Genomic DNA, 21,510 nt, shown 5'->3' with positions numbered 1-21,510 from the left:
CTGGCTTGCTCTGTGAAATACATAAGAAAAATGTGTGTTATTACTTAGGAAGCCACTTAGCATCCCATTTTATATTCATAGAGCTTAAAAGTATAGCAATTTTTAGCATGAAATTTATTCACCCTAAAATTTATATTCAGGCTTCCTGGAGAGGTGATCAATGCCCCAAGGCTGTCAGTGTTTAATAGGCATTTGTATAATGCCCTTAATGACGTGCTGTGAGTTTTGGTCAGCCCTGAAATGGTTGAGCAGTTCGGCTGGATGATCACTGTAGGCTCCATCCAACTGAAACTACTCTATTCCATGCTGTTCCAAAAGTGCATTTCTTGTAAGTAAAAAAAGAACTCTCTATGCTTAAGGAGCAGTAACAATGGCAGGCAGCTAACTTGGCCCACTGTGCAAACAAGGGTGATTGGACTCATTAGATGGCTGAAGTCTGAGGAAGAGAGGGTTGTGAGTCTTAAACTCAACTCTAGTTCAGGCACAGTACAGAGATGAATACCATACAAACAGCTTTAGGAGCCAAAGTTGCATCTTTGATAAATGAGAGAGGTCAATCCCTCCAAAGGAGAACTGCAAAGCATCTGCAAAAAGTAGATGGTGTAAATAGGTCCCTCCCTCCCCTCATGTGTCTGCACAAACTGGTGAACATTTATAAATAGTGAACCCATTTGAAAAAAATTAACATTGGCATGTGATCAGCTAATTAATAGCATATAGAACAACTCAGCCCTGACTGGGGCTCTGTAAATTAAAAGCAATGTAGAAGAGAGACATTACTTACTGTTAGGAGACACATTTTTTGTGCTTCAGTGATGATTCAATGTAATCTGTCTGACTTTGCACTGAAGTGGGCTGGAGCATCAGCAGTCTCACAGAGCAGTGATCCCAACCTTGCTGGCCAGACAAGCTATGCAAGAAGGGAGAATTTTTCTGCTCTGGTATTTTTGGTAGCATTGAAGCAGTGCTACTGCTCTTGCCCAGAGCAGGCAGCTTGTACCTGTGCAAATCCACAAATCTATTCTATCCTGCCTGTATGTCACAGCACTGACCCAAATCCCTGTTCCTCATGTCTTCCATGAAAGAAAGGAGTTGGAAGTGGGCTGTCAGTGGTCCTGGGGCTGCCCATGGCTGGTTGCTCTCTGTCCTGGGGCAGGCAGGAGCACCCAGGGGAGACAAGCCAAGCATCAGGCAGCTCTGCCTTGCAGCCTTTTCCCAAGAGGCAGGAAACACCAGCCAAGACATGGCAGGAACCCAATGGGAACCCTAATATCCCAAATTTCTCCAGCTACAGGCACGAGAGCACATCTGTCCACACTTTGGGTGTGCTAGCTATTTTTAGTTGATTGCTAATGCACATTGGTTTCAACTCTTCCCTACTTGCCACGGTGTTTAAGTGATAACCCTGAGACCATCACTTTTTTTTCCCTGTTGAAACTCTGACAGGAAGAGACTGCCCAAGTAGAGCTGCAATTTCTGCACGGGTGCTACCGTGGGAGTCTTCACACTGCCACATTCTTGAGACAGTTGTCTCCTATAAACAGTCTTGGTAACACATTAGAGAAACTCTTCATACAATGTTTGGGGTCATTAAACTCAAATAGATATAAATAGCACTGAAAGAGAGCTGTGATGTTTATTTGCATGGATATTTGCAGTGGGTTTTTTTCCTTTTAATGTTCATCCAATTTTGATCACACAGATTTGAACTTTATCCTTAAGACAAGAAAGCATTAACTCTTTTAAGATCTGGCTCTTTAAACTGGCAGCCACTGAACAGATATGTTCATTTTTCCTCTCAGGACCTGAAAAGACTTCTGTGCTAATCTTCCTGGTGCCATCCAGAATAGACCAGGGGTCTCAATAAAACATTCAAGGTATTATGACGACACAGCAGAAACACACCAGTGTAATTCAAATGTCTTCATGGCTGGATTTTTTGAGGATGAATTTTACAGACCCACGAATTCTCAGTCTCCCCACAGGAGGTTTAATTCTGTCCTGAGTCATACAAGTCAGAGGTGATGTAGTGATCCTCAGGCTTTTTCACATCCAGGAAGCATGAGCAGTCTTTTTACCGAAAAGATGCCTTTTGCCTGAATCACCATGGTTGTTGCACACTCATTTGAGAGGCTCCACATACACCCCCAAGCACCTTAGGGCCTTTTCCTTCTGGAGGTGTTTTCAGTATGCAAAGACCCGAGATAATATCGCTGCTATCTCTTCCTCACACACATCCCTGTATTGTCCTGCTGCTGCACAATCCACTCGGAGCCCATGGAGACAGAGGTGTGTGCTTTGGGTTTCTGTTTCTCGGGGCAGATGGTTTCTGCAGCAGTGCTCTGACTGCTGTGGTGACAAAGTCCCCCTTGTCCCCTGCCTCTACAGCTGTGAATGGGGATGAGCCTGCAGCACCTGAGCTGCTTCTTACCTTTGCTTATTATTATTATTACTATTACTATTATTTTTTTTTTTTCTCTCAGCGCTGCTGCCACTCCTGGTTTGGTTTTACTTTGGCTTTATGCTCCAGAGAGCTCTGCACCCATCCCACACCCACCAGCATCTCCCTGGTGAGCCAGGACTCAGCAGCAGCCCAACACACAGAACTGAATTCAGCAGCCAGTGGGTGTCCTTGTGCTTCAAGCACAGCAGGGGACAACACTGCACCATGAATGGCATTGGCAGTCTGAAAACTGGGTGTAGAGAGTAAGCAAACTGCAGCACTCACCACAAAGGGTAGTGCCAGGAATTAGAGGAGTAGATGGAGCAGCCTTGTTGCTTTATCCAGACTCATCCAGCCTAAATTCCACCTAAGCCCCTCTCTCTACTCTTTTGTATTAGATATGTGGTGCTTGAAGGGCAAGAGGAATCACAAAGAATACTAAACAAGGAGTTAGATCATTTGAATGTGTGTTGGTGGTTTGGATGTAGAATGATGGGATTTTTTTTAAGGTCAGCCGCAGGCCTGAGGGAATGGATTGGAAAGATGGAAAAGTCAAATGGCTTAAAAAGAAATATTTCTTTGCATGGTATGTGATTAACCCAGGGAACTTATCACTTTATAAAAGTTCTTGAGGACAAAATTTTAACAAAGTTTGCAGAATAAAGGGTGTTGAACTGTGTATCAGGGAGATTGAGTGCTATCATAAACCAATGAAAGAGACCTCTGCAAGAAATGAGCTAGCACAGCCTCAGTTTAGAGTTCAGGACCTAAATTTGACCTGGTGAATGGCAAATTGTCTTAAAGCTGCTCACTGCTATGTCAAAGATGAAGACATCAGGCTCTGAGTTTGACCCAACCTAGCACCTTGTGCCCAGAGCTTTAGAAAACAACTTTTTTGGTGTGATTCTTCTGATATATGGATGGGCAAACAGATTTTGAAATTTTGCTTACCCAGCAATGGGCTGCTGGAAAGAGACATGAAGAGATTTGAAAAAATGACTCTTTTCTTCTCCACTGTTCCAAGACAGTCAGGCCTAGTCTTTCCCTCCCCTTGTCATCTGTGCAGCATTGCAGGAGGTGACATCAGCTGAGAAGACCAAAACTGAAACTGTGGCCTCTGGCCCTTGAAGGACAATCTCTACAGCTTGGACTTAATTACATCCACTACCTCAAAATCAATAACTGACTCAATTCATGTGGCCAAGCCACCCATATGAGGGGACAAAGCCACTTTATGGGTGGTGCCAGACCAGGCAGCCAAGCAGATGCTCCACAGCAGAAGGTAATCCACGTGTAGGAAAGAAAAGCAAAAACTTAGCAAAGAAATCTAAGAAACCAAATTCCTAGACACGTAAAAACTTCATTTCTGCCAGACGTGACAGTGTTTTCACTAAGTCATCACTGCTGTGGCTTAGTTACTGATCAAGTCAGTGCTGAATACCTCCACTGAAACTTGCTTCTCATTTTCTGCTCTCTTGATAAACTTGATACTTTGATGTCTGCACTGGTGATACACATGGTGGCTACTCTGCATCACTGAGTAGATTTTGCCGTGCAGGCAATGCCTTTCCTATGTCCTAACTTTCCAGTTGTTATGGCCAGACCTAATGACATCATGGAAATGGCAAGGGATGAGGAAGAGCAAACATATTTCCTTCAATTGTTCAGTTCAGACAAAGTCATTGAACAGTAATGACATCTCCTGTCAAATTATTATTTATCTTTGCAATGAAAAAATACAAGTTATTGTATTTCTCATTTGCTTTTAAGAGTGATTTGCTATTCTCCAGTTATATTGTCCTTGTACCTTGAACTAGGGGTCTTCCACTTTAGTCAGGGAATATGTTACTGAAGAATGAAAGTTTTACCAGTTGGCACCCAATGTTTTATGCCAAGGGGAACTGAATGAATAAATTCTAAACTGGACTAGTATTCATCTCCCTTCTTTCCTCAAATAATATATGGGAAGGGGAAGGCATGAGAGACCATGACAGGCTGTTCTTTCAGCAAACAGCTCTCCAGATTCAGTGTGTGTGTCCAGTGGAGCAGCAGAGCCAGCAGTGGGGTTGCCCCAGGGTTGCCTTTTTACCTCGGGAACTGGCACAGCAATGAATCCATAAATACACCAACCAACCTCGGGGGAAGAAAGGGCTGGAAAAAAACTTTCACTGACAGGAGAAGCACTGGGGAAAAAAAAGCTGAAAAAAAACTCCCAAAGGAAGGAGATGGACAGCTGTAAAAATATTCCCAGGCACAGTGGCACAGGAGGCACAGTCAGGAGAATGATGGCATTGGAGCAAGAGGAAAAAGCAGCACAGTGCTGTACCAACATCCTCACTCCTGGTTCAGGACAGATGCAAGTATCTCATGGAGACAGCAACCCCAGGGATGAGCACTGGAGCCAGCACTTGGGCACCCGAAAGAGTTAAAGAGGGGCTGCACAGAAAGGTCCTGCCACAGTGCAGGAGGATGCCTGAGATGACTCACCAGAGCTGCTTTCCAACCCCTGAAACACAGGCCACGTCTCTTACTAAAGACTCTCTGGCACTGACTCCAGCTCAAACTTTGAAATAATGGCATTAACAGTATCTGCTCATGCTCTGCTTTCTGCAGACTTTAAGGAAAAGCACAGCTTCAGCAATGAGTGGGAAAAGATACATGTTCAAACATAGCATTAATTTCTATCCCTTGGGAGATGGGACCAAAAGAGCATCTATTTTCAATAATATGTTGCTTTGCTGAGAACAGACTTAAAGGAAAATCCCATAAGGTTGGAAAATGTGTTTTAAGTACACAAACTGTCTCATGCTCCGTCTTCAGAGCTGGCAGCCATCCAGGTGCTGTGTCCTCACAGGCCAGACCCTCCCCATCTAGGACACACATGGTTCCTGAGCAATCCCCCCAGCTCCATCTCAGACCTGGTTTTCTCCAATAACTAGGTGTAAAGTCAGCATCTATGTCTAATTTTGGGAATCCATGTGCTGAAGTCCCTGACCATGAGCAGCAGAAATGCAGAGACTTGATTTTTTTATTTAGAAGTTGAGGCATTTCCACTAGGGAATCTCAGCTCTGGCACAAACTCACACTGAAAATGCCTCCTGAGACCATCTATTTTATGCTGTCTATATCAAGCAATGGCTTGTGGCAGTAATGGCCAGGACTTCATGTTGTCCATTCCAGCTGGGACAAAAGCACTGCTGGTGACATTTTGGGTTCTGGGGCCCTGCTTCCCAAATGGCTCCACGTGGGCACACAAACTACACTGAGGGCTCGTGGTGTATCATCATAGAAATCACAAAATAGCTCTAGAGAGCTGCTTTGAAACTGCATCTTTATTTTTGTTTAGTTATAGCTACACATAAACCTTTTCAGCTGTATCAATAACACAAAGGAGATTATAGAATTGCTTGTCTTTTCTGTCTAGTTGGAGCCCATTTTTGCTCATTGAAAACCTGCCATCAAAATTTTCAGCAAAAGCATGAACAACTTCTAGGAGGCCACTAGGATATTATTATACAAGCTCCTAGAAAGACCCTTTACCTCCACAGTACAACTCTGCTTTGTTCTGGGTAGCCAGTACTGTAAACAGTGAATTGCAAAATTCCAGCACAGTTCCCTTCATCTCATTACCTTCTAGTTACTGCTCAGGATATTTTAAGCCTGTTCCAGGAATACAAGGGAGCAACAGCTCTCATTAAAAAAAAAAAAAAAGCGAAGTACAGCTTTAAGAAAATAGTTTTCCAGGAATATCAGCCATGAAAACAGGATCAATCTCAACATTAAAAGAGGAGTTCATACTCAAAACAAATTCATCTAATCTGCCAGAAACCAGGCCTTATGGATGAAGTCCAAATTAGCTGAGCCAGTTCATGATATCATTAATATGGAGAACTTTCCTTGCCACGGATAGAAATAGTCTCTCATGGGTTGTGCCACTTGAAGATCTGCTGGGCATTTATCTAAACCATTCAGTTTGGTTCAAGTCCAGAGGGGTGAGGTTGCTGTGGTTCTTTTATTTTAATATTTTAGAGTGTTAAGTGCATTTTCTCCCTCGAGTGTCCCTCATGGGGAACTGCTAAAATGATGAAATAACTCATTCTTCCATTATTTGAATCACATTGCCCAATTTATTTCCTTTCCTGTAAAGAGCTCCTTGTAGCAATACCATAAGTCCCTCCTAATGCTTCCAAGGAAGGAAGAAGCAACAGGGAGTGTGAATTCAAAATGAGGTCCCAAATCTGAAGTAATGTTTGACAAAGGAAATCTGTGCCAAGATAATGGGGGAACAGCAATAACTTGTGTTCTCTCCATATGGTGCTCCCAACTGGGTTTCTCTCCCCCTGCCTTCTATTTAAATGCATCAACGTGAGAGATTGGGAAAAGAAAAATAATACAAGTCTTGCAACAATTTTGAAAGGACAGCAGTATTTTGAGACTATGCCCAACAGGGTGGAAAATCCTGAGGACACGGGGGAGTCTTGTCCCTGGCCAAATTCACAGTATGTCTTAGTGAGGTGCATGAGACAATTCTTACAAAAACCTCCTGACTAGAAAGCACCTTGTACTTTCCATCACATAAAGTCCTTCCAGGTCCTGATCCCCTTTCTGCTGCTCCTCCAGCTTTCAGTATGAATAGCCACATTTCCTTTTCTTGGTATTTCTTTTCCACGCTGCTTTTTTTCCTCATGAGCAGGGTCTTTCCACCTGAAATGTTAAAGAAAAAGAAAGACAGATTGTCTTCCCAAAGCTTTCCTGGGTGCAGCATGGGCCATGGAGCTGGCCAGAACCAGATATGGATCCTGCAGAGCCACCTCTGAGCCAGCTGGGTCCAAACCCAAACCACAGACATTGCACACATAGCGACTGCCCCACACGCCCTGGGTGATAATTATTACCAGGTGTCTCCTCTGCTTCCCTCCCGTGCTGCTGAGCTGGCCAGGGCCAAGGGCATGAGAGCAGATGTTCCTCCTCCTGACAGATGTCAGCTCTGCCCCATGGAAAATGTCATCTGAGATGAGTGAGAACCAGCAAGCAGCCAGACAGGGCTTTGTGGGATGGTGGTGGGACCACCCCACGGTGACCACTCTCCATTCCAGCAGCCACCTCTTTCCTGGCAAACCCCTGCCACAGCATTCCATAAAAACATTATCTCAGCATTGCCTCTTGTGTGTAAGTTAGAGAAGGTCAAACGAGCCAAGGATCTGCATGAGAACCAAAAAAAATGCCCAAGTAAATAGGAGAGAAGCAGTGGAGAAATGTGGGAAAAAAATGTATATCCATGGAGGATGGAGGGGAAAGGTATGTTTAAGAGCAGACAGTCCAGAAGAGATCCATAAATCACAAAACAAGTGATTTGTAACAACCATGTTTTGGGGGATGTGACTCATAGTTTTGAACTTTTGGGGTTAGCAAAAGTTCTGGCCAGAGCATTTTTCATTAACTGTCCCACCAAGAGAAAATGCTGATTCACGAAAGCTGAAGCATTTTTTAAATACTTGAAAGGACAAATTCTTGAGGACCAGGGCCCTCTGGTTATTTCTGACAGTGCAGCAAAAAAAGGCCCAAATTGAAAACATAATATCTGAAGGTTTTGTTTTCATTCCATTGTAAAATGAAAACAAATTGTAAAACCTCAGAAGTTGTCGCAAAGCTGAATTATCATCCCCCTGGCCAGTTCTAGTTGGTTCCTGTTATTATCCTTTTTACAGTTACTGTATTGCAATCATTATTATCCAAGGGCAGGCTTCCTCTAAATGAAATATTTGTGCAGCAAAGACAAAAGTTTCCAAGGAAAGTGCTTCAAATAGTATGAGATCAGGTGTGGTTTTGGGCTCTCTCAATGTGAAAAGCTGCAGTGGTTGCAGGTTGGCAATCCTCACAAGCCTTGGCAAACCTGATGGCAGAACCAGGCAAGTGCTTAGGAGAAGGGAAAACAGTCTCTGAGCTGAGTGTTGCTCATTGTGTCTTCACTCTCTCTGTACAGGCTACTGCAGAGGGGCTTTTTCCTATTTTTGATGACTTCTGTCATCACGTCAATGTCCAATGAGCCCACATTTCAGATTTATAAGATGATATATGTTTGGTTCCTAGAAGAAGGAAGTTATCCCAAACACCCAAAGGTTTCAAGGGACATCTTCCCTCTGCCAGACACAATCTTGCCCCAGCGAGTGGCCCCCAAAGTTAGTGACACTGGAACAAGGACTTAGCTGTGATGCCCAGGGACATGGAGGGAGGTGTCTGTGGCCACATTCTAGAAATGCTGCTTGTAAACTGTGGAGGAAATATAAAGTAAAGGCCTGACTGGGAGCACATTCTGCATTCACTTAGGAAGAACACAGTAAGAGTTAGGGGAATTGGGTTCTGTGCAATCAGTTCAGTTGAAATTCAACCTATATTCCCATTTCTGTCATGCCACCTCCAGGATCCCTCCCATATATCTGCATTTCTGTTGTCTGTCATGTTAACAAACCAAGGCACTGCTGTTTGATAGGAGGGATTCACTCCATAAGCCTGGAGCTAAAACAGTCAGTCCTTCCCAGGAGCTCCTCCAGGGAGGGCTCAAAGTCCTGGCATAAGTATGAATTACATCTGACCTAAGGAAGTTCATTTGGGGTGTCTGAGGACCACTGAATTTCAGATTTCCTATATGGGCAACCCTTTTGAATATGTTCCTGCTGTGAGCTGTCAGGCAAGAAATAAAACAGAGACAACAGAAGTAGTGAGAAGTCACTACTGACAGTGCCCAATGGATTTTCTTCCTTAGAGGAGCTGGAAGCATAACCTGGAAGAGACTAGTTTCCTTTCCCAGTCAGCACGGTGGGTGTGGGTGCCTAAAATTAGATATAGCCTTTATTAGTTGTAAATATTTATGCCTGTTGCCATAATAAATGGCTTTTAGTCTGATGATCTTCAGTACGAAGAAATTGTGGTAAATACATTTTCAGATTGAAAAGGGAAGAAGGAATAGATTTTTAGGCAATCCTTTTCAAGGCTGGCTATGCTCACATAAGACTTGGTTTCCTCTGGTTTTGGAAGGTTCACAGAGCTGGGGCCAAGCAAGTCTAAGTCAGGAAACCCTTGAAGTGAAGGAATGTATGACGTATGATAAAAAGACAAGTAGATGAGTAAAATAAGAAAAAAGAAGCAGATATTTTAATTAATGCAATTCTGTGCAAAATTCAAAGCTCCCAAGGAATCAGAATAAAGATATTTATGACACACAATAGATAATTTCTCAAGAAGGAAGTATTGAATTTCCCCTTATATATTTACAGAATATGCAGGGAAATGTTTATATATTAATAACTCTATGGGTTATTTTTTGTCAAATAATTAAATTACAAAGAAGCCATATGTTTGGGGACTTTTTTTCCAAATTTCATTCTTAGTTGTATTAAGTTGTGTAAACAATTAGAGAAGTACCTATAGTTTCCGTTTCAGGGAATTTTCCCCAAAATCATTTCACAAATGCCTCTTGATAAGCAAAGATAACAGTTCTAATGTCCCTTTCCTGTTAATTACAGGGGTTCATTAATGAGCTTTATTTCTCTCCATGTTTTGTAATAATCAGAGGAATAAGAGATTGATCAGCAAGGGAATACCAGGCAGATGCCATTTCTCCAGTTCTGGGAAATCTCCCATGTACCTGCTCAGAGAAAAGCAACTCCACCAAAATCCTGGTAAGGGCCAGAGTTCACCAGCAACAATAGGAGAGAACAGTAACAGGAACCAGAAAGTCAGGGCAGATCAGGCAAAATAAACACCAACTTCAAAAGATGTGCAGAGCCCAAAAGGAAACTGGACTTTGGCATTCATACTGTACAATGGAGTCTTTCCCAGGGTAGAAAAATATGTAGTTGGCTGGAAAAGTTTTCTCTCTTGCCTGTGCACCTCAAGCCATGGCCAGATGTGAGAGGATGCAAAACATATCTACCTCTTCTGGAAAATTAGGGCAGGGTTTTTAAAGCCACCTTGTAGAGCTGGAGATCCTGTTCAAATTCAACTTGGAAACAGATATTTTGGGTTCCTTGGGAAATTCTATCCCCTCATTTTGATTTCCAAGATGTTCAAATCCCCTCATTCAGTTTCCTGAGCTGCTGAAGGTTCCCAGCTCCTCCTGTCACAGACATCAGGGTCTTCCCACCCTCAGCACCCACTGCATTCGTTTATGGAATGGCTTCTTTGGGTGGTCATTAAACCCCTGGCTATGGAAATACCAGTGCTCAGTAGGAGTCTCAGTATCAGAGACTTTGGTAGCTGTAGCAGAGGACGTTTGACATCACAATTTCTGCAGACACCCAGTGGGAGGGAAGGCCACAAATTCCCTTAGCTCAGCAAAAATACAGAGTAACTGGGAGATGATCACTGACACAGGGAGTGCAATGGATACACTCCAGATGTCTCTTTAACATCTGCTGGGATTTATATTCACCCATTGGCAGATGGGAAACCTCAGTTCTGAATAAGAAAAAAAATCTATGGGCTGAGTTTATAGTAAGGTAGCCAAGACTAGAACTTGCAGTGGTTTGTTTGTCATCTAGCTATTTCTAGAAATACCTCCCTCTGCCCTCTTGGACACCAGGGTGTGTATTTCCCAGACTTGTAGCTGTCTTAAAAGAAAACAGATCTTATACCAGGAAGAAGTGAGATTGGGGAGATCAATATGTCTGGAGGAACAGGGGTGGGAAAATCTCCAGAGAAAAATGTTCAAGAGGGAAAGCATATTTGCTAGAAAAAAAACCTCTGCAGTTTGCCATCATCCACATAGCCTTGGGTGAAAAAAGAGCTTTTTTGGAATGAGCAAACATAGGTAAACATGGCAGCACAGGCTAAAGGATGTGGTTCTGAGTTCAAAAGGATGTGGCCCTTGTTTCACCTCGTAATTACAAAGTGAACAGAAGGTTATGAGGATGAAATTATTCATAGGATTGAGTTAATTTGTCCCTAGTGCGTTCCTGTGATTAAAAGAAGATATAAATTTTCCATAACTCACCCCCAGCTTACTTTAGCCCAGGTTTTCTGGACACCAATCCATCACTGACCAGGTAGACACAACCTGAGGGGTGTCTGACCTCCTCCATTCATTTGTAAAATGTCAGGGAGCCCACTCAGACACCCCAGGCTGCCTTGTGAACTCACCAGCAACAATTTAGCATTTTAACTGAAGGGGATGGGTTTGAAGAGATATATGGGCATGTATTTCCTGAGATTTTTCTCATCCTAACTTCTCCAGAGGGTCTCAGAAGTGGTCAATCCATCTTTTATTCGAGAATCTGCTCCTAACTCAAAGTCCAAAGATCCTGTGTGTACAGAGGAATGTTGCTGTTCTGAGAGGGCAGAGATTTTTGAGAAACCCCTTTGTTTTGAAATCCTCTTAAAACCAAACCAAACCAGTTTCTTAGTGTTCCTCAGTGGTGTGGTATAAACAAGATTTAATTCTCATATCTTTGCCATTTGCTCACTGCTTTCCCCACTGAAATGGCACCAGCTGGCCATTATTATTTCACACTCTGGAGGGTTCAAATGTTCATGAGCTCTCTGATTCTGGGAGCTCTCATTACCAAGAGCAGGAAAGGTTTCTGAGCTGTTTGGTCAAAAAACACACTTCATATACGAGCTCGGCATAATAATAATGCATACACTGCCTAATGTTAAGCAATTCATTGCACACTATTGAATGCTTAAAAACAAAATGAACCACTGTTATTTTAGATGATCTTGATCATTAAAGCCCTGTGGGAAGCAGGCATCACAGCAGTTAATAGTAACAGTATTTAACATCAAGGAGTAGGATATATTAAGCAAACATTAAGCTCAACCCTTAAGCAGTCTCTAGTATAAGCACAGCAATACATAAAAGCAGGTTTGTGTCAATACTCACATTTTATTTGGAGGGAGACACTGCCTTGGGAGGGTCACACAGCTGCAGGGCAGGAATCATGGCCAAATCCATCAGTGTCATGGACCAGAGCCTTGCCCACAGCCCGCCCCGCCTGCCCCCGCCGCGTGCACAAAAGTTGCTCTTGCCTTTATTTTTCCCCTGGAAGAGCCCGAGGTTTAAGCCCTGTCTTGCTTTGCCAAAACAGCTCCCAGTCGGCCATCACATCGTGATTTCTTTTCTGTTTCAGTGTCTGTTCACACACAGGGAGTGCAATCTCTCTGCTGAAGGCAATATTCCCATTCGCATGGCCAGGACAGGGATTTCACCCTGTGCCCCAAAGCCTCTCCAGCTGGGCAGCCAGGCTTTCCCTTTACTGCCCTTCACTCTGCTTCTCCCAGCATTGCTGAGTCCATACCCACGTGAGAGATGCTGGAGATCACTGACCTCTGCCCTGAGGAGAGCAGCAGAAATACAGAGTGAGGGGCTATGGGCCACAGCAAGTTCCTGTGCTTCCCTCCATATCTCCATGCAGCCCCTGTGCAGGTGTAATCACACGTTTGCCTCCATGCATGGCAAGGAAAGCCCTTCTCATAAGCATGTTTACACTCATCTGGGCTTAAATACTCATTAAAAATAAACACACACTTGCGTGTTCTGCTGAAAAAAAAAACAGCATGAGGAAAGTCGGAATTACGCAATATGGAAGGAATACTCTCCACTTATTAAGCGTGTCTTGACAGTACATAAAAAAACATTCTGGAGCTTTCTTCTGGGCCAAATATTTCTCCCACTTCATGCCATAGGTATGCTCCAATTGTGCTGGGAGCAGAATGGCAATACTATGACTCACTCCATATTGTAGGCTGGAAGCTCCGTGTTTTGTTCCAGAATGAAATAGATCGTAGGCATAAGATTTAAAAGGCAGCTTTTTGTAAACTCTGCTCCAGTGTGTTCTGGAGCACGTTTTGATCAGTTGCACCATCCAGTCCCTCTCCAACTACAGCCCTGGCTGTGCTTATTTTTAAATTTACAGCTGTGCTGGGAATATAGCATGTCCAAATTACCTTACAGTGGCGAGTGCGGGAGTTAAATGAATTTTTTGTGTTTCTTTCCAGAGCAATCCTCACGGCAGTAATTGCTGCCATACACTTTTGCCATCAATTCAGCGTTGTGACTGTGCTGAAGCTCTCAGGCACAGATGAAATGGTGCTGTTCTTGCATCTCATAAGGGCCTAATAAAATGATCCAAATCTTTTTGTCTGCCAGCCTATAGGGAGTGAGAATGATCACCCTCCTGCTTTGGTTTTGCATAAATTACACAGGGTTGGCCCCCCAAGACCCCCACGGGCTAAAGGTTTAGAATTAAGTTTTCTTTGGTAGGGTGGAAGCAAAATATAATTTAATTCCTGGTATTTAGTGGATGATGCAAAGCCTCTATGCTGTTTAGCACCAGTTTCATTTGCAACAATCCAGCATTGTCCCCTGTGTGTAGGCTCAGACACCAGTCAGCATCACTGGCCCCAGCACAGCCAAACTGGAAACTTCAGAGGAGCACATGCACTCCCTAAAAAACATCCACAGGGTTAAAAACAAGCCCTGGGAAACAGTCCCCTGACCCACAGCCCTTCTCACTAGGACTGAAGCATTTTTAAACACAACTGCCTGTCTCAAAACTGAAGGGGCTGCTGCTGGTGTTTATTCTGGAAGTGCCTTAAGCACCATGTTTTTAAGCCATGTTTTTCACTTCTGACAAGCAAAGCCCATGTGGCAGAGCTTTGGCAGCCACATCAGCCAGCCACGCTTTCTAGGGCTTGCCTCTGAAAAAATAGCATCAGTATCCCTGTGTGGAACACACAGAAATCATGTAAAAGGCTGAAGGTTCCTGTACATCCCAGCCTAACAGGATATAGGTTCCTGTATATCCAGCAGCTGAAAAGCAATGATTCCTTGCTGCCATTCTGATTTTATATGTGTGGTTTGTGTTTAACCAGCCAAGCCCTCCACACACCTCTGTGACTGTTCCACAGCCAAGAAATCAGGGCAGATAGAGCAGTGCTGTAAATCTCCAGCTGCCTGGCCTTGGGGTCTGGCCAGAAATCCTTCCTTCCCCCCTCCATGGCTCACTGAACCCCCCTGTAAACCCTGAGCTTTCCTGGGATCAGCTGCACCTGACGCCTTCAGTTCAGAGCCACATTCCTCCAGGGAACTTTGAATCCCTCAAAGGGTCTGCTCCAAGCAGGGGGTTATTCCTTCCTTTAGGAAAGCAACAGTGCAGGATACCAGAGACTCCCTTCAGGGGATATCCGTGCAGATAAAGCCTCAAAACTGTTGGTTGTGTGGAAATAGTTGGATGGCAGACAGAGGCATTTTGCTTTTGGTGGCAGCATCTTCTGGAGACAGCCTTCCCCATCAACACAGCAACCCACACAGCTCTGGGAAAGCTCCACACTCCCGTGGGTGCAAAGCAGAACGGTGCACAGCACCTGTGGGAGCATGGGGAAGGACACTGCAGGGTTAAAAACACACGCTATCAGGATGTAAAAACATGTCCTCTAAAACCGGGTTGGGATTATTTCTGTCTGTGTCAAGTCTGTCTTGCAAAGAATGCTCTTGAAATGGAAAGTATCCCAAAAGGTCACAAAAATAATAGAGGGTTTAAAAAATAAGGTGTGTAAAGGAAAAAAAATTTCCAGCATTGCAGACTTCAAAGCCAGGGAATGTGTGGAAAAACAATACAGACCAGCAAGGTAAAAGTCCAGAGGGAGCAGGGAGGAAGAGAGAATAGGAAGCTCAGGGCAGAAGGATCCTCTTTTTTTAAATGGAGCTCATACCTACGGAATAGCCTCAATGACCTTCAACTGCCCAAAATTTAGAGTAAAAGTTCTCTACTAAAATTCAGCTGCCCAGTGCAATTCCTGTGGCTCAGTCAGTGCAGATATACAGTTCAGAGGAAGAGTGGGCAGGGAGTCTTTCACATGGCTCAACACCACATCTTCACCTTTGAAAGTCACATTGTCTGTTCTTGTCCTGTTTATCTGGTCAAATGAGAATCTACAGTAATATCCAAAAAAAGCCATTGTACCATCAACATACTGTGATGGTTGAAGAGTGCACAGGCAAAGTAAAACAACCTTCCCAGCATCCCTCCATCCTGAATCCAGTGGAAGTCCCAAGGAGAAGGGCATGTCTGTGGTGTCCCATTTGCTGTTGATATAGCCTCTGGTTTTAAGTTTTAAACCTTCTGTGTAATAATGTGATTTCCATTTCTTTTCTGATGTGTTTGAGGCCTGCAGGTTATTGAGTTTAAAAGCCAAAACATACAGACATAGAATTTTGCTTCAGGGTTGAAAAAACATATAACCTATTGGAAGGGTGGGATCAAGTTAGCCTCTGTTCTTTCAAATTTCACATAAACAAGCAGGCTCATGTGTCATGTACAGGGCAAGCAAAATCAAGAGTGCCTATTTGAACTGGAGTATTACTAGCCCATGGTGGGTGGCAGGAACATATGTGCAAGTTATAAGGCTTGAAATTTTGGACTTTGCTCCCTAAAATGCCCACATGGATCAGATGAGAGATTGCCACTCGTTGAATGAAATGCTGTGGACTGTGTCAGATCCTGGCAGGCTGAGCCACCTGGGACAGCATTTTCAGGCAGTGTGTGCATCAGAATTTGGGCAGAGATATTTTGATCCTCAGCAGTATTATGTGCCAGTGAATTGTTCTCGAGAAATATGCATTGACAACATTGATGCAAAATAAAACCACAACAATGTAAAACAAGTAATTTCCAAATCCTGTAGTGGATAATACTTTATGATGCATGAAATAGCTGTAACGCAGAAATAGAACAGACAGAGCGCGGATTAATGATTTGGGGTTTTTTAAAATTGTGATAATTATCCTTATGACTACAATATAACCATATAATTATACATTGAAACATACATTCTGCCTTTGTAAGACTTCTGGTGTCAATTTCTCAGCCATTCAAAGCAGTCATTAAACGATGCTGGGAAACAGTCCACATTGTCTGATGTATTGCCTGCCTCCTCCTCCTCCTCCTCTTCTTTTGTGTGTTCTTCCTCTCTCCTCCTCCTCATCCCAATCAATTTCAGAGCTACAAAATATCACTGCCTGCCTCAAACTGTGGAAACCAGGAGAAATTCCACCAAAGTCAAACCTGAGGGAGGTGGATCTCTTCAAACAGTGAGGGAGTCTCCTGGGCAGAGAAGGGGTTGAAGCCAGCTCATGGCAAGTGATGCCAAGAAGGTGATTTACATCTGCAAAGTCCATCTGAAATTCTTTCTAAATGTAAATGTGAGTGCATGTGTGTGTGTGTAAACTTGTGCCTACAAAAACCCATTGATTTTAGAATACCAAATATTGGTGTAAACGAGTCCCCTAAGGACATTAGCTGAGTACAAGGATAATCAGATCCACAGTAGGGCCTATGGCAGATTCTGTTTTGCCATATTTAGCATATCTTCATGAGATGTTACATGTGTGCAAAATAATAAACACTGAATCACCATTTCTGCCATTTCCTATTTCCAGTGTCTTGCCTTGGACTGGCAGGTAAATATGCAGTCAGGAGGTTTCCTGGGACTCTATTTCTTCCCTACCCCTTCTCATGGACATGCTTGTAGTATCTTCAAGCCTCACGTAATTGTCTTTGGAGAACTGTGTTGTGTGAGCTGAAAGCTCTTTGTTAAAGGTTACTCATCAAATGAGCAAGGTCAAAAAGCAATAATTAAATCTAAAGAAATAGGAAAGAGAGAGAGAGAGAGAGAGAGAGAAGGAGGACAAGAAAACTACTACAACTTTCACCCATTTATGTAAAACTATGTGCAAACATTCTCTGCTATGAAAAAAAATTTATATCTAAATATATATGGCCAGATGGGTATGGTAACTCAGTGCTGCTTGAGTCACAGGATCATTGGAAAAAAAAAATATTATTAAAGCAGGCCCTTCCCAAGCTGTGCAAGGACTGGTTTCTGATTTTGGTAGTTGTTTTAAATTATGTTATGTTTTGCTCAATAATAGAGAATCAAAAGCACAACTTAGTTTCCAGACCAGTTCTGACCTCTTAGCCAAAATAATGGAAAATTTTCAAAAAACACCAGGAGTGGATAGAAAAGTTCATCACAATGCTTTTGCTGTCATTGCTCTGTTTTCCCAGGGACAGCTGATGGAGGGCTGTTCCACTGGAGGTGGAATTTCAATTAAGGACTTAACATTTTAGTAAGTAGAGAATGTAAGAACAAACTTGTGGAAGCAGAACAGCCATATTAACCATATTTATGGATTTGCATTAGGGCTGTGCCTGGAAAGGACAATGCAGGCTCTATCATTTCCTATGGAAAGCTGGGTACAACAGAGCCATTCTCCTGAGTACGTTGCACACAGTGGAGGCATTGGCTGGTTTTCATGTTGTGCAGAGTTCAGCCTCACTACTCACAGCAGATGGAGTCCCCATTGTGTTCCAGATGCAGCACACACATCTGAGTACAGCAAATTATCCATAGCTGCCTCTCTTCTGAAGTGAAAATGAGTCTTCAGTTTCTGCAGAACTTAGTGCTTCTGAAAGCTCCTTCCTGAAGTATTTTGTTCTTCCTTTCTCCTACTTTCTTCGTCCAAATATGTAAATATATACAAGCAACATCTCTTGTGCCTGGGCTGAAGTCAGTAGGGCATCCCAGCCAACAAGCTCAGCTGCAATCGTCCTTATTCATCATTACATGCAGCCCGTGAGCTTGCCTTCAGAGCAAGGGCAAGCTCTCCTAGGTGATCTGAGAGTCCAAAGCAGTGCCCTAAACTTCAGCTGCCATTTGGTGTTGGATCACACCAGCCATGTGCTGCTTGAGAGCTGATTTCCACACAGCCACAGAAGGGGCATCATATCAGGTGTGAAGCTCCTGTGATTTATTAATGGGGCAGAACTCCAAATGACCATTTCCTTCTTGTTTGGCTTGTCTTGAACATCAGCTTCAATCATCTGACATGGCTCATGAGCTTTTATTTTTTTCATATTCAAAGTGACAGCTCTTAAACCTTCTGTGCCAATGACCATTATTATCCTAAAAAGGATCTCTCTAAGGCCAGAGTATAACAGAGTGTAGAGGGGTGAACACAAGTATCCACTTTTCATAGTGATTTCACTTTTAAGGGTGACAGTTAACCTTCATCCCTAGGCCATTATTGCCCTTCTGGTTGCATATGTTGTGAATTACAGTTAGCATCAAAGTCAGATTAGGAAGAGGGTCTTAAAATCCAGTTCCAGCTTTCAATACTATCAACAGAATTTTTCCATTGACTCACTGGGATTCTGCCCAAGAGAGACATCAGAAATGCTGAAACACCAAAGAACAGAAAACATAACTAAAGCAATAGGCTGGGGGCACAGGGCAACTACACAAAAGCCACTACAGCAGCAGAAGAGCAGGCTGAAGAACACCAAGTTTGGTAGCACAGTCGATGGAGTTCCTCTACATTTTTAAGCTTATACAGCAATAGAACAAAAAAGACAACTTACTCAGCCTCTGGGTGTACTTACCAGATTGTCCCACTATTTGCTGTCATGTGAGATTTTCAAGTCTCATGGTGAAGCATGACCTTGGGAAGCCTGGAAGGGAAGACATCTTTAAGGAACAGACGTCTCTGGAGAGCACAGCTCCTGCCTGCTCTCCAGACAAGTCTGAGACTGTGTCACTGACAGACAAACAAACAGCTGCCTTGGCAGGACAAACTTCTGGGGCAGCCTCTAGCAGCAGAAAGACTGAAAGACAGAAGTGGTGTGGTTTCACTTAAATTCACTGTCACAAACTTTACAGGAGCTCTGTTCTCTCAGTTCTCATTTCTGCCACAGAAAAAACTTGGGTGCACACACAAAATCCAGGTCCTAATATCTGAAACTAAGTGTTCAACTATGACCTTAATGTCTGCTGGTTTGTCATCAAAAAGATTTGGATAAAAACATCAAGATTCACTTAAAACATAATTTTGTGGTTTAGACAATTTAATGATTTTTCACACTCCAGGAATCACTGCATAATGCAACATGACCATGCAAACCTCATGGACCTCTGTGTGTTTCCATGCAAGGCTAATCTCATCCTTTACCTAGCTGGTGTCTAACTGGTTGAAGATGAGGGATTTGCATGAACAGCTGAGGGCAAAATTCAGGCCCTCATGGCTGGTAACCATGTCCTACCATACGGTAGGACTTAACAGGATAGAAAAATGTAAATGTTTGGAGGAGGGAAAAGAAAAATTAGAAAGATTTAGACAATTTCTAAGATGATTAAGCAAGTTTAGAGTTTCAAAAGAGCCAGTACTTCATTTCTGACACACAGTTCCCAGTGAGAATCGGTGGCTTTGTGCTCTTCTGTCATTCATCTATCTCTCAAAACTCCTTGCCAAAATCCTGTCCAGCAAAAAGCCCAAGGCAAATAGCTGACTTAAAAATGTGTGTCCTCTCCCAGCAGCCAGAGAGGGTCTGCAGGAAGGGACACATCTGCCCACACACACCCAACTGCAAGATCACGGCCAAAGTGTTTATCAGTGGAACCTCACCAGAAATATTTTTTTTTAGATCTGTTTGCATAAATGTCAATTGGCTTCTAAGCTTTTCCTCAATTTGACAGCAAGTGACATTTGAAGGGACAAAAGATCTTTTCACACACAGATCCACAGAGGATCACGCAGCTGTAAGGTCTGCAGTGTAACCACGTAGGCCCAGAGACACGAGCACCATTTCCTACTCAGATAAATGCTATCATCTCCTCAGTCCTCTGCAAGGAAAGCAAGTGCCTGTCAGATGCATTTCCCTGCCTTTTAATTCTGCTGTCAGCACAACTGTCACTTGTTTGCAAGTCCACACGTGAAGTGACCTTCCTAAGAATGGTTTTAACGTTTGCGGGCACAGAAGCAGTTTGACAGTGAATGTGGACAACACTCACTGCCTGTGGTACAGGAGGAGGAAAAATTCATACATTTTCCATCCAGGTCCAAAAGGTTTTCTTCCTTCCTTCTGAGGTGAGGATAAAAGATATCATAGAACAGTGGAATGGTTTGGGTGGAAAGGAACCTTTAAGATCATGCAGTTCCGACCTCCTTGCCCCTGGCAGTGACACCTTCCTCTAGATCAGGTTTCCTAGAGCCCACTCCAGCCTGGCCTTGAACACTTCCAGGGATGGGGCATCCATATCTTCTCTGAGCTATATTGCACTAGCCACAATTCTCAACAGAATTGATGAAAACCAGGCTTCCTTTTTCCCCTGCCCTGTAATTTCATTCAATTCCATGCAATATTTTTCAAAGAAACACCCACAGCTCTCACTTAATCTATCTTTAGAGAAAAGTAATCAGTTTCACCTTTCATAGACAACATTTCCTTTTATAGACTTTAATTGAAAAGAAAATTTCTTTGGAAATGGCCATTCTTTTAAACGAACATATTATAAAAAGCCAGCATAAGACATATGGAAATATTCTTTCTTGGCATTCATTGCTGAGTTAGTTTGGACACTCTGGGCACCTCGTTGGTCCAGGAGGATTATCTTTAAGTCCCTTCAAGCCAAATCATTTTATGATTCTATGATTCTGTGGCTTCAGAAGATAAATTGTTTGTGGACCACATTAGAGCCAGCCATAAGCACATTTAGCACCTCCCTGGCTTGCCTCTCTGTGCCATACACAGCACAGCCCAGGGAGCCCTGCTGTTACTCAGAGCACTTCAGCCATGAGCTGCAGTGACAAACAGCAACTCTGACTCATTGTTGATGTACCTCCAGTGCCGAGTGTGTCTAATTTCCACTGAGTGTGTCTAATGAGCTGATACTTTATGGGTATTTCCTAAGCACTGTAATATGAGTACTACAGATCCCCGTGCTGGAAGTTAGCCTGTTGTTCCCTAAACACAAGTCTTGGTGCTGCAAGCCAGCAGTGGTTGTAAAAGTCCTGGTTTCTGTGGGGTGAGCATGGCATGGCAGAGAGGGCAGAGCTTCACTCCACGTTGGTGTGAGTGGGGAGGATGGAATGATCATGTCAGGGTGCAGGGGGAGGATGCAGTGCAGTGCTCACTGTCAGGGTGCAGGGGGAGGATGCAGTGCAGTGCTCACTGTTAGGGTGCAGGGGGAGGATGCAGTGCTCACTGTTAGGGTGCAGAAGGAGATTGCAGTGC

At 43.4% G+C, this 21,510-nt stretch overlaps 1 protein-coding gene and 1 long non-coding RNA gene across 2 annotated transcripts in view; one reads left to right on the top strand and one right to left on the bottom strand.

The window, feature by feature from the left end:
- Positions 1 to 21,510, top strand: part of RHOJ (ras homolog family member J) — a 59,652-nt gene that overhangs the window by 4,800 nt on the left and 33,342 nt on the right. The gene's annotated exons all lie outside the window — the stretch shown is intronic.
- On the bottom strand, positions 5,758 to 12,987 carry LOC148223453 (uncharacterized). The gene is made up of 2 exons (XR_015804272.1): positions 12,324 to 12,987; positions 5,758 to 7,147 (listed from the first exon to the last, which is right to left on the bottom strand). It is a non-coding gene; the product is annotated as an uncharacterized LOC148223453 (long non-coding RNA).

Source organism: Sturnus vulgaris, chromosome 6 (assembly GCF_052056855.1).
Source record: "Sturnus vulgaris isolate bStuVul1 chromosome 6, bStuVul1.hap1, whole genome shotgun sequence".
Lineage (NCBI taxonomy): Eukaryota > Metazoa > Chordata > Aves > Passeriformes > Sturnidae > Sturnus > Sturnus vulgaris.
Note: the sequence above shows the minus strand (reverse complement) of the source record. Positions and strands in the feature narration are given on the sequence as shown.